This window comes from Protopterus annectens, chromosome 12.part0 (assembly GCF_019279795.1).
Source record: "Protopterus annectens isolate FY-2018-M chromosome 12.part0, PAN1.0, whole genome shotgun sequence".
In the NCBI taxonomy this organism is placed as follows: Eukaryota; Metazoa; Chordata; order Ceratodontiformes; family Protopteridae; genus Protopterus; species Protopterus annectens.
In genome coordinates, this window is record NC_056746.1 from 19587 (window position 1) to 39036 (window position 19450).

The following is a 19450-nucleotide window of genomic DNA, read 5'->3' on the forward strand; positions in this document are numbered from 1 at the left end:
GCCCCGCCCCCCCCTGGGGGGTGGGGGGGGTGGGGGCCCCGGAAATTTCCTTTCGGGGGGGGGGAAACCCCCCACGGGCCCCCCCGGGGGTGGGCATGACGATCATCGCGGTCGCATTATCTGGGCGCTGACGGCGGTAATCCACCGCCTGCGGCGTGCTGGCAGGTCGATGTAGTCGGTCGCTGATGTCCTGCCGCGCAGTGACAGGAGGCGCCCACGCGAGGGTCGTACTCGACAGGCGTGTGGCGATGTGGTGGCGGTGCCAGGCCCAGGCCTCGGCGGCCGTAGTCGCCCTGAATTGATGTATTAGCTCGCCGAAGGGCGACCACGACATGGGTGATGGGCCTGCCCGCGCCAGCAGGACAGGGCGCGCCCCCGCGGCGGCCACGGTGGTTCAGGCGCCGTCCAGCAGCACCACGTTGGTGGGTGCTGCAGGCAGGCCCCTGCAGCGGCGTGGCGGCGCAGCTCGCCCAGCGGCTCGCCGAGATGGCATCCATGTGGCGCAACAGCACGCCGGGCGCCAGCGGGCCGATGGAGTCCAGATTGGCCGACAGCGGCAGCACGCCTTCCATGCTCACGCGGCGCCGGGTCAGCCCGTGAGCCCGCACAGCGCCGAAGGAATGCGCACCGAGCCGCCCGTGCTGGAGCCGATGGCTGCCGCGGCCATGCCAATGGTGACCGAGATGGCTGCGCTCGAGGACGAGCCGCTCCGAGCGTGCTGCGCCTCGTCACGCTGCCAGGGATTGCGCGGTGGGTTGATGCCCGTCCGGAGTAGGCGAACCCGCCGCGTTATCGTGCCCACGATGATGGCGCTGGCCTGGCGCAGGCGCTGCACCACTTCGGCCGCAGCTGCGTGCGGTGCGTCGCCGCAGGCGCGAGCCGCCCAGCGTGGTGCTGGCGATGTCGAACAGGTCCTGACCGAGACCGGCAGGTTCGATGGGCGAGCGCGCTATACGGCCGTGCACGTAGCACGTCGCTGGCACGGGCCCGCCATTGTTCCTGGAACACGCGCGTGAACACCTTGGGGCCTTCCCCCGACATGGTGCGGGGCCAGGGCCTGCTCGGTCAGCGCACCGAGGTGGTTTCGCCGCCATGCAGGCGCTGTGATGCCAGTTCCAGGCTGGGCAGGGGAGGGTTTAACACAAAGTCCCGTGGGTAGCGCGGGCGTGGGTGATCGGAGTCGGGCCTGCGCCACGACGTCCAGCAGTTCGCCGCGGTAGCTGTGGCGATGGAACGCCGGCTGCGGATCGTACAGCTCCGCTGGAGAACTGCGTCGAGGGGCGGGATGCCACCGATGGCGCCCACCGTGCCGCGGCTGCAGCCTGCGGCAGCAGATCCTTGCCGCCCGTGGCCTGCGGATCAGGTCCTGGGCGTGCGCAGGCTGGCCAGCAGTTTTCCTGGTAGAGCACCCGCTGCCGTCTTCCACGATCCACAGAGCGCATCGACCAGCTCATATCCCAGTGGCCGGCCACGTCGGCAAAGCGCCAGCCTGCGTACAGCATGGGCCTGACGCAGGCCTGCAAGAAGCGGAAAAGCGCCACGCCAGCCTCGAGCTTGCGGTCCGTGTGGTCGGAGGCTGCGGCTCACGAATATCTCGCCTTCGTGCGTGAACACCGAAGCACCTCGACTCGCCCGAGGAGTCCGCGCCCAGCACTCCGCAAAGCGTGCTTGCGCCACTGGCCTGCTGGTTGCTGGAGATGCGGTAGTATAGCGGCACGTGGCGCTGGGGCGCGATGCCGATGGTACAGCGTCAGCTCGATGTGGTGCTCGATGGCCTTGCTGGTGCGGCCGCATGGCCCAGCCGGCGACGATCAGGTGTCGAATTCAGGCGAGCGTTCCGCCCTCGGGGGTGGAACTTGCAGTTGCATGGTGGCAGGCGATCCAGGGAAAAAGGTGGGGCTGCAGGCCCCGTGGGTAGAGAGGAGGGCAGTGGCAGCAGCCGCGCGCAGCATCACTGCTTGACGAAGAGCACGACCAGGAAGGCGGCCGAACCCAGCGCGCCGGGCCGGAAGAAGCCTGAGGACAGCGAGCCGGTGCTGGTCTTGAGCGCGCCGATCATGTAGGGCGCCACAAAGCCGGCCAGGTTGCCGATGGAGCGGATCAGCGCACGCCGCGGCGGCCGCCGCGCCAGCCAGGAAGGCGGGCAGGAACTCTGATTCAGAACAGACGGGAAAGGCGCCGCGAGGATGCCGATGGAGGCCAGCGTCAGCGCGCGCACAGGGCGAGCACGGCGCGTTGCAGGAACAGGCCCGTGAGGATCAGGCCCGCCGCCGCGATCAGCGCGGACAGGGCGCAGTGCATGCGGCGCTCGCCGGTCTTGTCCGAATGCATGCCGTTCCAGACCATGGCCAGGGTGCCGGCCAGGAAGGGAATGCCGAGATCAGGCCGATCTGCAGCGTGTTCTGGATGCCGATCTCCGATGATGGACGGCGACCAGAAGGCAATGGTGGCGTTGCCGCTGACGATGCGAAATACACGGCAGCGTACAGCCACACGCGGTAGTTGCGGCAGGCGTCCAGGAAGGACACATGCTTGTGGCCGCCCTGGTTCTCTGCCTCCACGGCGGCTGTCACGGCGCGCTGCTCGGCCGGGCTCAGCCACCTGGCGTTGGCGGGCTTCTCGGGCAGGTACAGCAGCACGAAGAAGCCGGCGATCACCGAGGAATGCCTTCCAGGATGAACAGCCACTGCCAGCTGGACAGATGGCCCGCCCTGCATGCCGTTCATGATGGCGCCTGCAATCGGGCCGCCCACGGCGCCCGCAATGGCGAACGAGGTCATGAACAGGCCGTTGACGCGCGCCCGGTGGCGGGCCGGGAACCAGTAGGTCAGGTACAGCATCACGCCGGGGAAGAAGCCGGCCTCCACCACGCCCAAGATGAAGCGCAGCACGTAGAACATGGTGGGCGTGGTCACATAGGCCATGGCCATGAGGCCGCGCCCCACAGGATGGTGATGCGCGCCAGCGTCTTGCGCACGCCGATCCGCTCCAGCAGCATGTTGCTGGGCACTTCAAACAAAAAGTAGCCGATGAAGAAGATGCCGGCACCCAGGCCGTAGATGGCCTCGCTGAACTGCAGGTCGTCCAGCATCTGCAGCTTGGCGAAGCCGACGTTGACGCGGTCTATCCACGCCAGATGAAGAGCAGCACCAGAAAGGGAATCAGGCGCCAGGCGATCTTGCGGTAGGTGGCGTCCATGTCGGGCGGCGATGCCTGGCCGGCGCCGTGGGCGGGGAATGTGCGGCGGATGCCGGACTGCTCATGGGGTGTCTCCTGTCTTCGACGGTGCAGCGGGCACACGGACCGGGGCGGGGCCCGTGTGTCTCAGGGGCTTCAGGCGCTGGCGGGTCTGCAGTGGGACCGGCCGGGCGTCTGGAGCTGTTCCTGTGGCGGCAGTATCGAAAGGCGGGACAGGGCTGTCCAACAAGAAATTATGAGCAGGCCTGAATGCAAATTCTTATGGCAGAGCTGGTGCGGGCGCCGCACCGGCATGCAGCGTGCACCATTTGCGCCTTCAGGGAAAACCCTGATTTTTCAGGCGGTGGCGCAGTGCGGCACGCGGTGCGCGCAAAGGCTGCTTCCACAGCTCGGCCAGCAGCAGGCCGCCAATGGTCAGCACGCCGCCCACGGCGTGGTAGAAAGCCGCTCAGGGGAGCTCACCCAATGCCATGAAGGCGATCACGGCCGTGAAGATGGGTACCAGGTTGAAGAACATGCTGGAGCGGCTCCGGGCCGATGATGCGCGCCACCGACATCATCCACAGCAGCGGCGCGGCGATGGAGGCCATGATGCCGGCATAGCCCACCAGCGGCAGGTTGGTCGCAGTTCCCGGCCCGTGCGCAGCGCCATCAGGAACAGCGGCAGCTGCGCGCGATCACGGCCACCAGGATCTGCAGGTACAGCAGTTGCACCGTGGCCAGGCGCGGCAGCCAGCGCTTGAGCAGGATGTTGTAGACCGCATAGCCAGCATGGCCACGAACATCAGCGCGCATCGCCGCCATTGAGGCCCCTGGGTGAGCAAGCGTGGCAGGCTGCCCCTGAAGACACCACCAGGGCCACGCCCGCAATCGCCAGCACGCAGCCCAGCACGGCGCCCCGGCTCAACGCCTGGCCCAGCATGGCGGTGGACAGGCCCAGCACCATCATGGGCGTGAGCGAGCCGATCAGGCCCATGCGTGGCCGATGTCATATGGGCCGCGTAATAGGCCAGGCTCTGGTAGATCACCATGCCCAGCATCCCCAGCACGATGAGGCGGCAGCAGCGGCCGGATGTCGGCGCGCTGGCGCCAGATGGACGGCAAAGCGAAAGGCGTGAAACAGCACGGCCGCCACCAGCCAGCGGTAGAAACCGATCTCGGCCGCGCCGATGCTGTCGGCCGCCATCTTGCTGACCACGGTATTGACCGACCAGATGAGCACGGCGATCAAAGGGAAAAGGTAAGACCCCATTGAAGACTCCTAAGACTGATCCTATGATCGTTCTGTCCGACTTGGAGTGCATCCCTGGTTTCGGACAATCGATAGCGCAACCCGGACCATCCGCCATGCCCCGTCCCAGCAAACCCATGCACAACTTGGAGTGCATCCCTGGTTTCGGACAATCGATAGCGCAACCCGGACCATCCGCCATGCCCCGTCCCAGCAAACCCATGCACATCCAGAACGTCGAGGATGTGCCGGGCGAGTACTACTCCGCTACGACGAATTCGGCGCCGACACCGAGGTGCCGCCGCACAGCCACACAGCTGGGGTCACCTGAACTACACGCTCCCACGGCAGCATGTGCATGGACACGGCAGGCCAGCACTGGGTCTCGCCGCCGCAGTACGGCGTCTGGGTGCCGCCCGGCGTGGTGCACAGCCGCCATGTGGCGCACGCCGTGGTCTACCGCTCGGTCTACCTGGCGCCTGCAGGCTGCAGGTGAGCCAGCTGGCGCAGTTGTGCCCATGCGCATCGGCGCCATCGTCAAGGCCATCCTGGCCGACTCTTGCCGTGCGCGACGTGCACATTCCCGCCACGGATGCCGACCTGCGCCTGGCCCGTGCTCTACGACCAGTTGCGGGCTGGTTCCCGTGGAGCCCGGCTATCTGCCAGCCGCCGAACACCCGGCCCTGGTCGAAAGCGCTGACCCGCATGCGCGCTGCGCCCGAGGACCACCGCAGCTCTCTGGCCCAATGGGCCGCCAGCGTGCACATGACTGGAGCGCACCCTGGCGCGCCACTGCCAGCGCGAGCTGGGCATGGGCCCGCGAATGGCGCCAGCGCATGCGCTACCTAAGCTGGCCATCGACGCGCTGGAGGCCGGCCTGAGCGTGCAGCAGATCGCCCATGACCCGCCACAGCACGCCTCGGCCTTCATCGCCATGTTCCAGCGCGAGGCCGGCACCTCACCCGGAACAATTCCGCCGCGAGTTCTGGCATGCCGCCGTGAGGCTGTTGCGCCATCTGCCTGCAGCCCGGCCCAAGCCGCGAGATAATGCCGCCCGTGAAGCACGCCAGACCGCCGCTGGTGCAATCGTGGAAACACGGCACTGGAGGAACGTCCACCGCACAGGGCAGCGTAGCAGCTAACGGCTGTCCACCGTGAGGTGAGGATCAGAGCAACAGAGACGAGTCGGGGACATGTGCCGCCAACTGGTGTTCTATGGGAAGCGCAAGCTGGCGACGATGGCGAAGCCAGACGCCCAGGCGAGTTTTCAAACCTGGGCCTGATTACCCGGGGACGCGGAACGCGTCCCCGGCGAAACGGCAACTCTACGCGCAGCAATACCAAGCGGCACACGTTGACGGGGCCCCGGGTGTGCGGGTAAGCACCGAGCCGGGCGGCGACGCCCGCCCAGATTAATGGCGGTCATACGGGCAACCGCGTGCACAGAACTGGCTTATCGGCGCGCTTCACACTTTTTCCATGGCCACCGGCGGGCATTTTCATGGGCGGTTCAGAACTGGTATTTGGCCGTCAGCAGCAGAGCTTCCTGCGCGGCATCGCCGAATAGTTGCCGCCGTTGTTCGTGCCCAGGGTCTCGAAATAGCGGCGGTCGAACAGGTTGCTGATGTTCATCTGCAGGTCCAGCTGCCGGTTCACCCGATAGCCGATGACCAGGTCGGCCACGGCATAGGCGGACTGGCGGATTGCATAGCCTTCGGCGCTGGTCAGCGACTCGACGTGTGCGGCTCTGGTAGCGCAGGCCGCCGCCCACACGCCATGCGCCCAGCTCGCCGCCCAGGTGGTACATGGCCGACAGCTTGAGCTGGTGGCGCGGCGTGTAGCTGGCATAGGGCGCGCCCTTGGCGCCTTCGGTGCTGTCGCTGGCGATCTCGGCCTGGGTGAAGGTATAGCCAAGGCCGGCGTTCAGGCGCGGCAGATCTCACCGCCAATGTCCACGTCCGCCCCTTGCTCCTGACCTTGCTGACGGAGCGGTAGCAATTGGTCTTCACCGTGCAGGAGTTGATGTCCGCGATGGCCTGGGGCAGGTTGTCCTGCGTGGTTTTGAACACGGCAACGGCCAGGTTCACGCGCTCGTCCAGGTAGCTGCCCTTGAGGCCCAGCTCGAAATTGCGGCCTCCACTGGCGCCAGCATGCTGCCCGGAGACATCCAGAAATCCTGCGGCCGGAAGATGCTGCGTAGCTGGCATAGGCCGAGTAGGTCTTGTTGATGTCATAGGTCAGCGCGGCATAGGGCGTGGCATGGGCTTTCGCTGAATTCGCGTTCCCGGCCCAGCGTTCTGGCGCTGGACGTTGGTGAAGTCGTACCAGTCCAGGCGCGTGCCGGCGATCAGGTTCAGTGGCTCGGCCAGCAGGAAGCGGCCCGTGGCGTAGCCGAGGTCAGCGTGGTCTTCTGGCGGCGCGTCCACAGGTTCGGCCAGCAGGCCGGAGCGGTCCAGCGAGTCGGGGTTCCAGGTATAGGGATCGACGCCATTGGCGATCAGCCATTCCCCGTGGGCGACAGGCTGTAGCCCTGGTCGCTCCAGCGGATGGTGCGGTGGCTGACGCCGAAGGCCAGGTCATGCTCGCGGCCGAACAGGCGCACGGGGCCCTGGGCCGAGGCATCGAGGCTGAGCTGGCGCCTGTCGTAGTCGTAGAGGCCGCCGGCCACCGTCGTAGCGCGTGCGGCCCTGGTCGTCCAGGCCGCCTGAGACCAGGTAGGCGCCGTCCAGCGCGGACTTGGCCTGCAGGGCGCGCGCGGCCAGCCTGGCCTTCCAGCCGTTGTCGAAGCGGTGCTCCAGGTCGGCGAACAGGCTGATCTCCTTCTTGTCCCATTTGCTCCAGGAGGGCGAGAAACGCCTGGATCGCGCAATGTCGAGGAAGGAGCCATCGAAGCCCGCGGCACGCCCATCCATTGCGAGCCGGGGTTGTCTTCGTTCACATAGGGCCGCCCACGCTCAGCATGGTGTCGCGGCCCAGGTCGAACTCGGCGGTGCCGTACAGCAGCTGGCGGCGGCTGCTATAGCCATCGATGAAGTGGTCGCGCGACTGGGCCGAGGCCACCACACGCCCGCGCGCCGAGCCGTCCTCGTTGAGGGCGCCGCCCACATCGACCTCGCCCACGGCCTGGTTCCAGCTGCCGCCGCGCAGGGTGACCGAGCGCTGGTGGTGCAGCGGCGCGCGCTTGCGCACGAAGTTGATGGTGCCCGAAGGTCGCCCACGCCCGTCATCAGCCCCAGGCCGCGCACCACTTCCACGTGGTCGTACATGGCCGCTGGTGTCGTAGGTGGAGGTGTCGGTTTCATAATACGAGACGGGCACGCTGTCCTGCAGGAAGGAGCCGATCACGAACCCGCGCGAGAAATAGCGCGCCCGGTCGTCGCTCCAGCGGTTGATGGTGATGCCGGTGGCGCTGTTGGCCACGTCGTCGATGGACAGCATGCCCTGGTCGTCCATCTTCTGGCGCGTGACCACGGTGAGGACTGGGGCGTCTCGCGGATGGACAGCGGCAGCTTGGTCGAGGTGCTCATCAGTCCCGTGGTGTAGGAGCCTGAGCCCTCGGTGGTCGTGGTCTCGCCCACGGCGGAGACCGTGACTTCGGGCAGGGGCCACGGTGCCGGCGGGCTTTTCCACCACCAGCGTGCCCTGGCTCACATGGCCTTCCAGCCTGCTGCCGCGCAGCAGCCGGGCCACGGCGGCGGCGGTGTCAGGCGCCCTTCCACGGCGGGCGCACGGCGGCCCTGCACCAGTTCAGGCGCGGCCAGCAGCTGCAGGCCAGCCTGGCGGGCCAGTTGGGCCAGCGCCTGGTCCAGCGGCTGGGCGAATGTGAAGTCGGTGCTGGCGGCCGTGACCGGCGCCGCCTGTGCCAGCGCGGCTGGAGAAAGCTGCACGGCCAGCAGCGCGATGGCCGCCGCAACGGCATGGTGGCAGGCAAGGCGGGAAGGCTTGAGGGAATGAAGACATGGAAGGTCCCGTGGCGGATCTGGGCAACGGCGATTCCCGGGCTGCGAATGCGTCGCGTTCCGGGTCCTCATGCCTATACGAACGGGTGCAGACATTCCTCACGCCTGGTGCGCATGCGCGCCGTGCATTCCGGGTCATGGGCGCATCAGCGCATCAGCTGCGGCGGCGGATGACCAGGGTGCGCCCGGTTCCCGGCCCTGCTCCTTTTCCTGCACCTCTTCCTGCACGCTGACTGGCAGGGTGCGCGGCAGCATGCGCAGCCAGCCCTGGGCCGCCGCAATGCGCACGCGCCCCAGCACGGGCAGGGCGGCGGCGTCGGGCCCACGCGCAGTGGCTGCAGGCTGTAGCGCTCCAGGCGCCGGACCACCTCGGCCAGCGGCGTGTTCTGGAAGTCCAGCCAGCCCTCGCGCCAGGCGGCCACCGCCGCAACGGTTTGCACGGCGGCCGTCTGGCCTGGCGCCAGGCGCAGCATCTGGCCTGCGCCCAGTTCATGCGGGGCGCCGCTGCCGTCGCGCACCTGCACGCGGCCCGCATCGACGGCGACCAGCACCGCATCGTCCTCCAGCGCCACCTCGAAGCGCGTGCCCAGCACGGTGACCTGTACGTCCGCTGCCTGGACCATGAAGGGCCATTCCGTGTCGCGCGCCACGGCGAAGAAGGCGCTGCTGGCCAGCAGCCGCACCTGGCGGCGCGTGGCGTAGAAATCCACCTCGGCACGGCTGGCGGCGTCCAGCGTCAAGCTGCTGCCGTCGGGCAGGGGCTGGTTCAGCAGGCGGCCGGTGGCCGTGGCCAGCCGCACCTGGTACTGCGGCATCCACTGGCGCCAGGCCAGCCAGATCGCCGGGCTGCCAAGCTGACACCCAGGCCCGCCATCCCCAGCAGGGTGGACAGGGCGCGGCGGCGGCCCGTGCGTGGTGCGGGTGGTGGCGATTTCTCCGCGCCAGCGGCGCAGCGCGGCTTCCACGCTGTCCATGGCGCGCATGACCTCGCGTTCCACGGTTTTGACCGAGACGCCGTGGCGCTCGGCCAGCTCGGCATGCGAGGCGCCCTCGATGCGGTCGGCCAGGAAGATGTCGCGGCAGCGCGCGGGCAACTGCGCCAGGGCGCCTTCGACCCCGGCCAGGGCCTGGCGGTAGGAATGGGTGTCGGCCACATCGGGGCTGAGGGGAGGGCGGCTCGCCTTCCCTCGCGCTGGTGTCAAGCGCTCGGCCGTGCGCTGGCCATGGCGCAGGTGGTCGATGGCGATGTTCTCCATCACCGCGTAGAGATAGGCGCGGCTGGCGCCTGGCGGACTGTCCGGCGCGGCGGGCGCATCGCTTTCGCCGCGCTGGCGTTCGGCAAGGCGCATCCAGGCGTCATGCACCAGGTCACGCGCGGCCTGCGGGCCCGGCGCGGCGCGCCACGAAGCGTACCGCCGCGCGCGTAGCTCGTGGTAGCTGTCCTGGAAGGTGCTCAGCAGGGAAGAAGAGGAAGAGGCGGGCGCAGGCATGCGGGAGGCCCGAAGGCAGCACGGGAATCCCGCATTCTATGAAATGATTCTCATTTGCCGAATGTGCTGCCCGCCGCGCACCCGGCAATGCTGGCCTAGAACCGCCCCAGGGCATCAGGTAGCGCCACTGGCCTTCGGGCACCTTGGCCAGAGAAGAGGCGGCCAATGCGCAGGCGGCGCAGGCTGACCACGCGCAGGCCCACTTCGGTGCATATGGCGTCGATCTCGTCGGGGCGATGCCTGAGCGCAAAGCGCAGATGGTTCTCGTTCTGCCAGCTCACGCGGCAGGGGCGGCGGCTGGCGCTTGCCGATCGGCAGGCCGGCCTTCATCAGCTCCAGACCGTCCTCGTGGATCTGGCCCTCGACGCCGACGATGCATTCCTGCTCCAGCCACATGCCTTCCTCGCCCAGCTTGCGCGCCACGCGCTTGTCTGGTGTAGACGATGAGGCCGCTGGCCGGCAGCGGCAGGGGCAGGAAGGATTCCAGGTTCTTGAAGTGCTGGGCCAGCACCAGCAGCGGCATGGGCGTGTCCACCTGGGCCATGCTGGCTTCGCCCAGCAGGAGTGCGCGCTGCGCACCCGGCCATGGGCCGGCCCTGGGTGTAGCCCGCAGGCTTGTTCATCAGCAGGGTGACGGGCGGCACGGCCTCGGGCTGGGCCGCTGCGCAGCGTGACCTGCTGCTCGGGGCGCACGCGCGTCTCGGGCAGTTGCACGACCTTGCCGTCCACCTGGACGTTGCCGGCGGTGATATGCAGTTCAGCTTCGCGGCGCGAGCATTGTTCCTGTTCGGCCAGGCGCTTGGCCGGGCGAACGCTTTCAGATTCAGACATGCGCGCAGCTTAACCAGATACCAGGCCCCGCGCGCGTCGTCGGTCATTGCCGGTCATTGCCGCCCGCACAGCGCTGGATGCGCTCCACATGGGCCAGCAGCGAGCGCTCGGCAATCGGCCACAGCTGCGGCGGGGCGTCGTCATAGGCCAGCCGCACCCAGTCCCGCACGCTGCCGTCGGGCTGTTTTTGCATGGCGGCCAGCACCTTGGCCTCGCGCGCCAGCCGGTGGGCCTGAGCGCGATCGCCTGGCGCGCAAAGCCCAGCACATAGCCATGGGCCGGCAGGATGAAGCGCACATCGTGCGCGGCGCACAGCGCGTCGAGCCTGTCCAGCGAATCGATGTAGTCGCGCATGTTGCCGTCAGGCGGATCGATGATGGTGGTGCTGCCATTGAGGATGTGGTCGCCGCTGAACAGCAGGGCGTCTTCCTCCAGCACAAAGCACACACATGGTTGGCCGCATGGCCGGGCGTGAACTACGGCCTGCAGGTGTGGGTGGTGCCAGTTTGCGCATCCTGCAGCACGATGCGCTGGCCGTCGGTCAGTGCGTAGTCGGGGGTGAAGCGGCTGGCCGGCCGGGCCGTGGGCGCCGAGGGCAGGCCGCCAATGGCGGGCCTGGGCCTGCCGGCCTGCACGGCCAGCGCCTGCAGCAGCGCGGCGCCCGGCGAGTGGTCGGCATGGGGAATGCGTGCACAGGATGTGGCGTATGTCGCCGCCCGCCGCATCGAACAGGCGCTGCACATGGGCGGCATCGGCCGGGCCGGGGTCGATGGCGGCGTAGCCCGTGGCGGCATCGCCCACCAGATAGCTGTTGGTGCCGGGGCCGGTCATCACGCCGGGGTTGCGCCGTCAGGCGCAGCAGGTTCTTGCGCAGTGGCACGGCGCGCTCGCTCTGCCAGTCCAGCGTGTGCAGGATCTGGCCGTCCGGGCAGACCATTTCCAGCTCGCCGAAGGGGGCCTCGTCCTCCATGGCGTGGCGGGCTTCCTTGCCATTGAGAAAGCCGGTGCGCGCGGGCACTGCCACAGCGGCTGCTCGCCTTGCAGGGCGGCGAACACGGCATCGGTGCCCGCGGGCGGCTGAGCCGGTCCAGCGTGCGGATGGTGGGGAAGATCATGGGAAAGCTGCCCGCGCGGTGGCGCTCCAGCGCTTCCTGCGGGCGCACCCAGATGGGCTCGAACTGTTCCGACCCGTCGGCGTCGGGTTCCTGGCCTCGGGCATGCGCGCCACGAAGAAGGGCACATCGAAGCGCCGGGGCTGGTCGCGGTCGGCCGTCCAGTGGGCCAGGTACCACAGCGCATCCACGGCCAGGCGCAGGCCGCGTGCCTCGCACTGGGGCACCAGCGGCGCCTTGCGGTCCAGCGTGGCCAGTTCGGCGGCAGATACCGGCCGGCCCTGGGCGTCGTGGGCCAGCAAAATGCCGAGCTCCTCGAAGGTCTCGCGCAGGCCGGCGATGGCCTGGGTGATGCGCAGTGCGTCGCCGGCCTGGCGGGGCGGGTGCTGGCGCAGGCATGGGCGGCCTCGGCCGCGTCCTGGGCCTCGATGCCGCCGCCCGGGAAGACGTAGGCGCTGGGCACGAAGCTGGCCTTGGGCGAGCGCCGCGTCATCAGCACCTCCAGCCTGGCCATCGGCGCGGTCGCGCAGCAGCAGGACGGTGGAGGCCTTGAGGGTGTCTACGGGCTGGCGCTGGGGGTGCAGGAGCTGGCTGGGGCGGGTCATGGGGGCATTATGCGGATTGGCCCGCCCGCCGCTGTTGCGCAAGAGACGCAGTACTGCTGCGGGGCATGGCCCCGGATTGCGCCATGAGGCTGCCGTGCAGGGATAATCGCCGGATGCAGATCCGCTTTACCAAGATGCAGGGCGCTGGCAACGATTTCGTGGTTCTCGACGAAACCGCCGGCCCGCTGGGCCTGAGCGCAGCCCAGTACCGCTTCCTCGCCCATCGCCAATTCGGCGTGGGCGCTGACCAGATCCTCACGGTGCGGCCTCGCCCGCCGAAGGCATCGATTTCGAATATGTGATCCACAACGCCGACGGCGGCGAGGTCGAGCAGTGCGGCAACGGCGCGCGCTGCTTTGCGCGCTATGTGCACGACAAGGGCCTGACCGGCAAGTCCGTCATCCGCGTGCAGACGCTGGCCGGCCTCATCGCCCCCGAGCTGCATGCCGATGGCCGCGTCACCGTGGACATGGGCCAGCCCGTGCTGGAGCCCTCCTGGTGCCCTTCAATGGTGCAGACCTTGTGCCCGCCCGCTGGGTGCGGCGCAGCAATGGCCCCTGCAGCTGGGCGACGAGGCCACGGTCTGGATCGCCCCGTTTCCATGGGCAACCCGCATGCGGTGCAACTGGTGGACGATGTGGACCACGCCCCGTGGCCACCTGGGGCCCGCTGATCGAGCGCCATGTGCGCTTTCCCCAGCGCGTCAATGCGGGATTCATGCAGATCGTCGATCGCGGCCAGATCCGGCTGCGTGTTTACGAGCGCGGCGCCGGCGAGACGCTGGCCTGCGGCACCGGCGCCTGCGCGGCCGTGGTGGCCGGCATTCGCTGGGGGCTGCTCGACGCGCGCGTCGATGTGCACACCCGCGGCGGCCGGCTGACCATCGAGTGGGACGGCGGCGCGGTGCGCATGACCGGCCCCGCAGAGTTTGTTTTGAAGGACAGATCGAGGTTCCCGACCAGCCATGAACAGCACTACCGATATCGCCGTCACCGAAGAGACGATTGCCGACTACCTGCTGAACCATCCGGAATTCTTTGAGCGCCACGCCGAGATGCTCGCGCGCGTGCAGCTGGTCAGCAGCCACAGCCCGCGTACCGTCAGCCTGCAGGAACGCCAGGCCGAGATGCTGCGCGAGAAGATCAAGGGGCCTGGAGCACCGCATCATGGACATGATGCGCCACAGCAGCGAGAACGCCTCCATCGGCGACAAGCTGCATGCCTGGAGCTGCGCACCGGGCTGGGTCCAGGACCTGCGCGAGCTGCCCCACGCGCTCACGGCCAGCCTGCAGCATGTCTTCGAGGTGCCCCAGGTGGCCCTGCGCCTGTGGAACGTCTCCGGCGCCCAGACCAGCAGCATCTACACCATGGGCGTCAGCGAGGACGCCAAGTCCTTCGCGGCATCGCTGACCATGCCGTTTTGCGGCCCCAACATGGGCTTCGAGCCCGGCGGCTGGCTGGTCGATCCCGATGCGGCCCAGTCCTGGCCCTGCTCACGCTGCATGACGGCGACAGCATCAACTCCGGCCAATGCCTTCCGGCATGCTGGTGCTGGGGTCTCCCGATCCGCTGCGCTTCGAGGCCACCATGGGCACGGAATTCCTCTCGCGCATCTCGGCCCTGGCCAGCGCGGCCCTGTCGCGCATGCGGCCCGTGCCGCTGACCCTGGCGCGCGGCTGACCGGCTGAAAGCCCATGCCGAGCATCGGACAGGGACGGCCCGGAAGGCGACATTCCGGCGGAGGATCTGGCGGCAGAGAACCTGGCGCTGCTCCCGCCGCCGTCCATGCTCATCTCGAGCATGTGCGCGTGCAAAAGCGCCTGGCCGACCGCACCTGCGCACTCTATGCGCTGGACATGGCCCGGCTTTGCACCATGGCCCGCGACGCCGGCCAGGAGTTGCTGGCGCTGCAGCCCGCCCACATCCGCCGCTTCGTGGCCCAGATGCATTCGGGGCCGCAGCCCGCGCGGCATTGCGCTCATCCTGTCTGGCTGGCGCAGCTTCTTCCGCTGGGCAGCCAGCAATCGCTGGTGCCCTTCAATCCCGTCGAGGGCGTGCGCGGTCCCAAGGCCCCAAACCCCGCCCAGGCATTGGGCGGATGACGCCGTGCAGCTGGCCGCCTTCAGCAACGCCGAAGCCGATCCTGGATCGAGGCACGTGACGCCGCCATCACCGAACTGCTCTACAGCTGCGGCCTGCGCGTGGAGCGAGCTGGTGTGGCCTGGACGGCGCCCGGCCAGGACACGCAGCGCCAGGGCCGTGGCTGGATAGATTTGCAGGCCGCCGATGCCCATGTGCAGGGCAAGGGCAAGCGGCGCACCGTGCCCGTGGGCGCCGCCGCGCTGCAGGCGCTGCAGCGCTGGCTGGCCTTGCGGAGACAGGCCTGGCTGGCGCGGCCGCGCTGGCTGCGCATCACAGATCCGCACTTTCATCGGCCGGCGCGGCGAACGCCTGGGCGCGCAGTCGGTCTGGACCCGGCTGCGACAGCGCGGCCAGCAGGCCGGCCTGTCGGCCGGCGTCCATCCCCATGTGCTGCGGCATTCGTTTGCCAGCCATGCTGCAGTCCAGCGGCGACCTGCGCGCCGTGCAGGAATTGCTGGGCCACGCCAGCATCTCGACCACGCAGATCTACACGCGCCTGGCAGCATCTGGCCCAGGCTACGAGAACGCCCACCCACGCGCGCGGCGCCAGAGTGGGGCGGCAGCGACAGTGGCGATGGCGATGGCAATGGAGATAACGATGAAAAGGGCCGCCCCGATAAAAAGGCCAAGCCTCTGGCAAAACGGCACTTGACAGGCTCGCTAAACTTATTCGGAACGTCTTTCGACAAGGCCCGTCCGTGGTGGATGGGCCTGCCGCTTCCCCTGCTGAATTTTCTGAAAGCAATCCCGGCACTGATTCCCGTCACCATCCTCACCGGCTTCCTCGGCGCCGGCAAGACCACCCTGCTCAAGCGCGTGCTCAGCGAGTCCCACGGCATGAAGATCGCCGTGATCGAGAACGAGTTCGGCGAAGAGAACATCGACACCGACATCCTCGGGACGGAGTCAAGGAGCAGATCCTGCAGATGAGCAACGGCTGCATCTGCTGCACCTTGCGCGAGGACCTGCGCGAAACCCTGCAGCTGCTGGCCGCCAAGCGCCGCAAGGGCCTGGTGGAGTTCGACCGCATCGTGATCGAGACCACGGGCCTGGCCGATCCCAGTCCCGTCGCCCAGACCTTCTTCGCGTGGACGACGAGATCGCCGGAGACCCATCTGATCGACTCCATCCTCACCCTGGTCGATGCCAAGCACGCCAACCAGCAGCTGGACGACCGCCAGGAGGCGCGCCGCCGCCAGGTTGGGCTTTGCCGACCAGGCTGTTCCTGTCCAAGACCGACCTGGTCAGCGAGGACGAGAAGAACGCGCTCATCCACCGCCCTCAAAACACATGAACCCGCGCGCGCCCATCCGTGCCGTGCATTTCGGCGTAAGTGTCCTGAACGAGGTCTTCACGACCTGCGCGGCTTCAACCTCAATGCCAAGCTGGACATCGATCCCACGACTTCCTCAAGGAAGACGACCACGACCACGGACATGACCATGGCCACAAGCATGTGCACGACGAGCACTGCGGCCACGACCATGACCATGAGCACGACGAGAACTGCGGGCACGACCACGCCCATGACCACGAGCATGGCGAGCACTGCGCATCCGCACCACCATCACCACGATGACGACGTCAAGAGCTTCGTCTACCGTGCCGACCGTGCCTTTGACCCTGCCCGCCTGGAGTGACTTCCTGGCGCCATCGTCAACATCTACGGCCCGCGCATGCTGCGCTACAAGGGCGTGCTGCTGAACGCATGCAGGGCACGGAGCTATAAGCAAGGTCATTTCCAGGGCGTGCACCAGCTCATGGGCAGCGACCGGACCGCAGGGCCGAGGCGAGCGCCAGAGCAAGATGGTCTTCATTGGCATCGACCTGCCCAGGACATCTTCCTGCAGGGCCTGGGAGCAGTGCCTGGTCTCGAGTTTTTGTGAACCTTTTGTGGGCAATCGGATGGCTTTTTGCTGACATCTGAATGACATTAGGGCCGCCCGCATGCGTGGCGGCCCTCGGTACCCTTGTGGGTATGTGCAACGGCTTGCGCTCCTGGTAGAGCATCGATACAATCGCGCCCCCTGAAGAGAGCCCCTGGGCCCAATGGATCGGCCCTGCAGGGGTCGCCCATACCGTGAGGAGACAGCAAGTGAGCGCCGAATCCAGCAAGAAGCCGTCAGTGGCCGCACCGGCCCCGGCTGCAAGCCAGGAAGGCCGCGGTCCACCGGCGGTCGGCGTTGCCGACCTGGTGTCCCTTGCTGACCGCAAAGGGTTTTGCACGCACGGCCGCCGCACGGCCTGGATTGCTGCCGCACCCCGGCCGCACGGGGAAGCCGGCAGGTTCCGCAACTGCGGCGATCGGCTGTCCTACACGGGTATCTCGACCCGGGCGCCCCGATTGACAGCAACCATCCATGGCCCCGTCCGAAAGCCCTCGGCGCGACTAAGTTAGCGAAACCAACACTATGCCTACCACTACGCAAACGCCTTCGTCGGGATCGACGAAACGAGACCCTAAGCCGGCCAATGCCTGAAGACCAAGTCGGTGGAAGAATCTGACGGATGCCGAAGTGCTGCCATGTCGGATGACGAATACATGAATGAGGAAGCAGATGGCGTTCTTCCGCCTCAAGCTGCTCACTCTCAAGCGTCGACATGCACACCAACGCGGGTGAGACGGGCAGAAAACCTTGCGGCGAGGACACCGTGGTGGCTCCTGATCCGGCCGACCGCGCCACCTTTACTTACTCGAGGAAGAGCATGCGCTGGAACTGCGTTAACGCGCGACCGCGAACGCAAGCTGCTCAAGAAGATCGAGCAATCCATTGCACGCATCGACGCAGGCGACGCGGCGCTACGCGATGTAGACCGGCGCGAGCCCATCGGCGTGGGGCTTTCGCCTGCTTTATTCTCGCTCCCACGGCCACGCTGTCGCTGGAAGCCCAGCAGCGCCGTGAGCTCGGCGGCAGAAGATGTATGGCGATTGAGTTGCAGCAACGGCCGCAGGTGTCTGTCGGTGCTAATCTGACTCCGCTATGGCAAAAGAAGAAGAGCAGCAAATCGGGGGTTGTTGTCCGCTGTGGTGCGCTTTGTGCGCCACCCTACGGTCAACTGGTCCGACCTCGACGGCCTGGACGTGTGTGGGAGCAGGAAAGCCAGTACAGCAAGCAGGCGTTAAAGGAGATGCTGGAGCGCAAGCGCCAGAACGACTTTGTGCGAAAGCGCGAGTTTGACCAGCTGCGCCGCCTGCGCCAGGCCGAGCTGCAACAGGCTCCAGGCCGGGCACCGCACCGGTCGGTGTGCCCGGCCCTGCCGCGCAGGGCTCGCAATTTCTCAGCAGCCTGCTGAGCTCCAAATCCTCCGCTGGTGAACGCGCCGTCACGCTCAAGAAGATCGACGAGATCGAGGCCCAGATGTCTCCAGCAATGGTGGCGGGGCAAGCAGGCGGCCGACGCAACCACCACATCATTCCCATGGCGCTGCCGGCGGGTGGCAACCCCTGCCCGGCCTCGTTTCGCAAAGCAGCCGCCGCCGTCTGGGCAGATTCCCATGCTCAGCGACGTGGCAAGCCGCCGGTCATTGCCTCGGCCGGCGACGTGGCGGCCTTTTGCCACCACCTGCCCATGAGCCTGGCACCCTGCGCCGCAGGTGCCCCGTCTCGACGGCTCCCCATCATTGACCCCATGCTTTCCTCCATGGCCCGCCCCTGCGGCCATTGAGGGCGAGACCGATTTCCTTGCCGGCCTTCGTGGCCACCGAGGTCTCTCCGCCGCAGCCCATGGATTATGGTGCCGCCCTGCTTCGTGGTGTTCGGAGCACGATCCCGACCTGGAAGAGCCGGCCATCTCTTTGCCAATGGCGATGTGGATATGCTGGCGAGCAGGCATGCTGGCTGATCGACCGGCGCGATGTTCCCCGCGCAGCTGCCGGTGTGGCTGGCCTTGCTGGCCCAGTACCGTGCGGCCGGACCGCCCGCTGCAGTTCGACAAGGCGGGCATCGAATTCCGCAGCGCGCTTCGGCCGCTCCTGCTTCCTCAATGGTTTGCGATGCCGCAGCAGCGCACCCCCGTGGTGTCCATGCCGGGCGCAGCGGCAGGCGTGGCTGGCGCTGGAGCGCACCTGCGCAGATCACGCTGAGTGCGCCGTGACGGCCCTGAAGGCCTCCCAGGCTGGCTTTCCAGCCCCGGTGCCTGGACTCGGCTGCCGTGGCCGGCATCGACGATGCGGCGGCCACGCCCCTGGAGGCGTTGCTGCAGCAATGGGCGGGCGCTCGGCAGGGCGGCGTAAACGTGTGCTCAATGCGGACCGAAGCGTTGCTGGCGCGCTGGGCACGCTGGCTCCTCGGGCGATTCCAGCGTGATACGCTGGTGGCGGTTGCGCATGGCGGTGCTGCGTTTGATGAACCGGCAGGATGATTTCGAGCTGCGGCGCTGACTTCACGGTGCGTCACTCTACGAGGTCTCGCCTCCTCGTGGTGGACCCGGTTCGCTGCCAGCGCCTGACGCAGTTATCGAAACCGAGGGGCGCGGATGCGCCCCTTTCGGCAGGCGTTGCTGCCACGGCGGACGCCGCAAGGACGATTTGCGCTGGCCGGCACCATTGAAGGCGATGCCCACCTGGCTGGACCCGGTGCAGGAGGGGGCCAGCCTGGGCGAGCCCGTGTTCATCGACTGCGTAACCAACTGGTCTGGGTATGGACTTTGCGGCAGCCGGCTCCTGTGCTCAACTGGCTGCCCAACATGCAGTCGCTGGGCTATGTGCTGCAGTTCGGCCAGCCGCACCAGCTGGTGGCGGTGTTCTTCACGTGATCGGCATCCAGGAGCACGCGCAGGTCACTCCACGGCGGGACTGATCCTGCCGCGCGCGGCGGCTGCGCCACACCCCTTGCGGCAGGCGGCGCACCAGCTGCGTATGAAGAGCGCGTGGGCATTCTTTG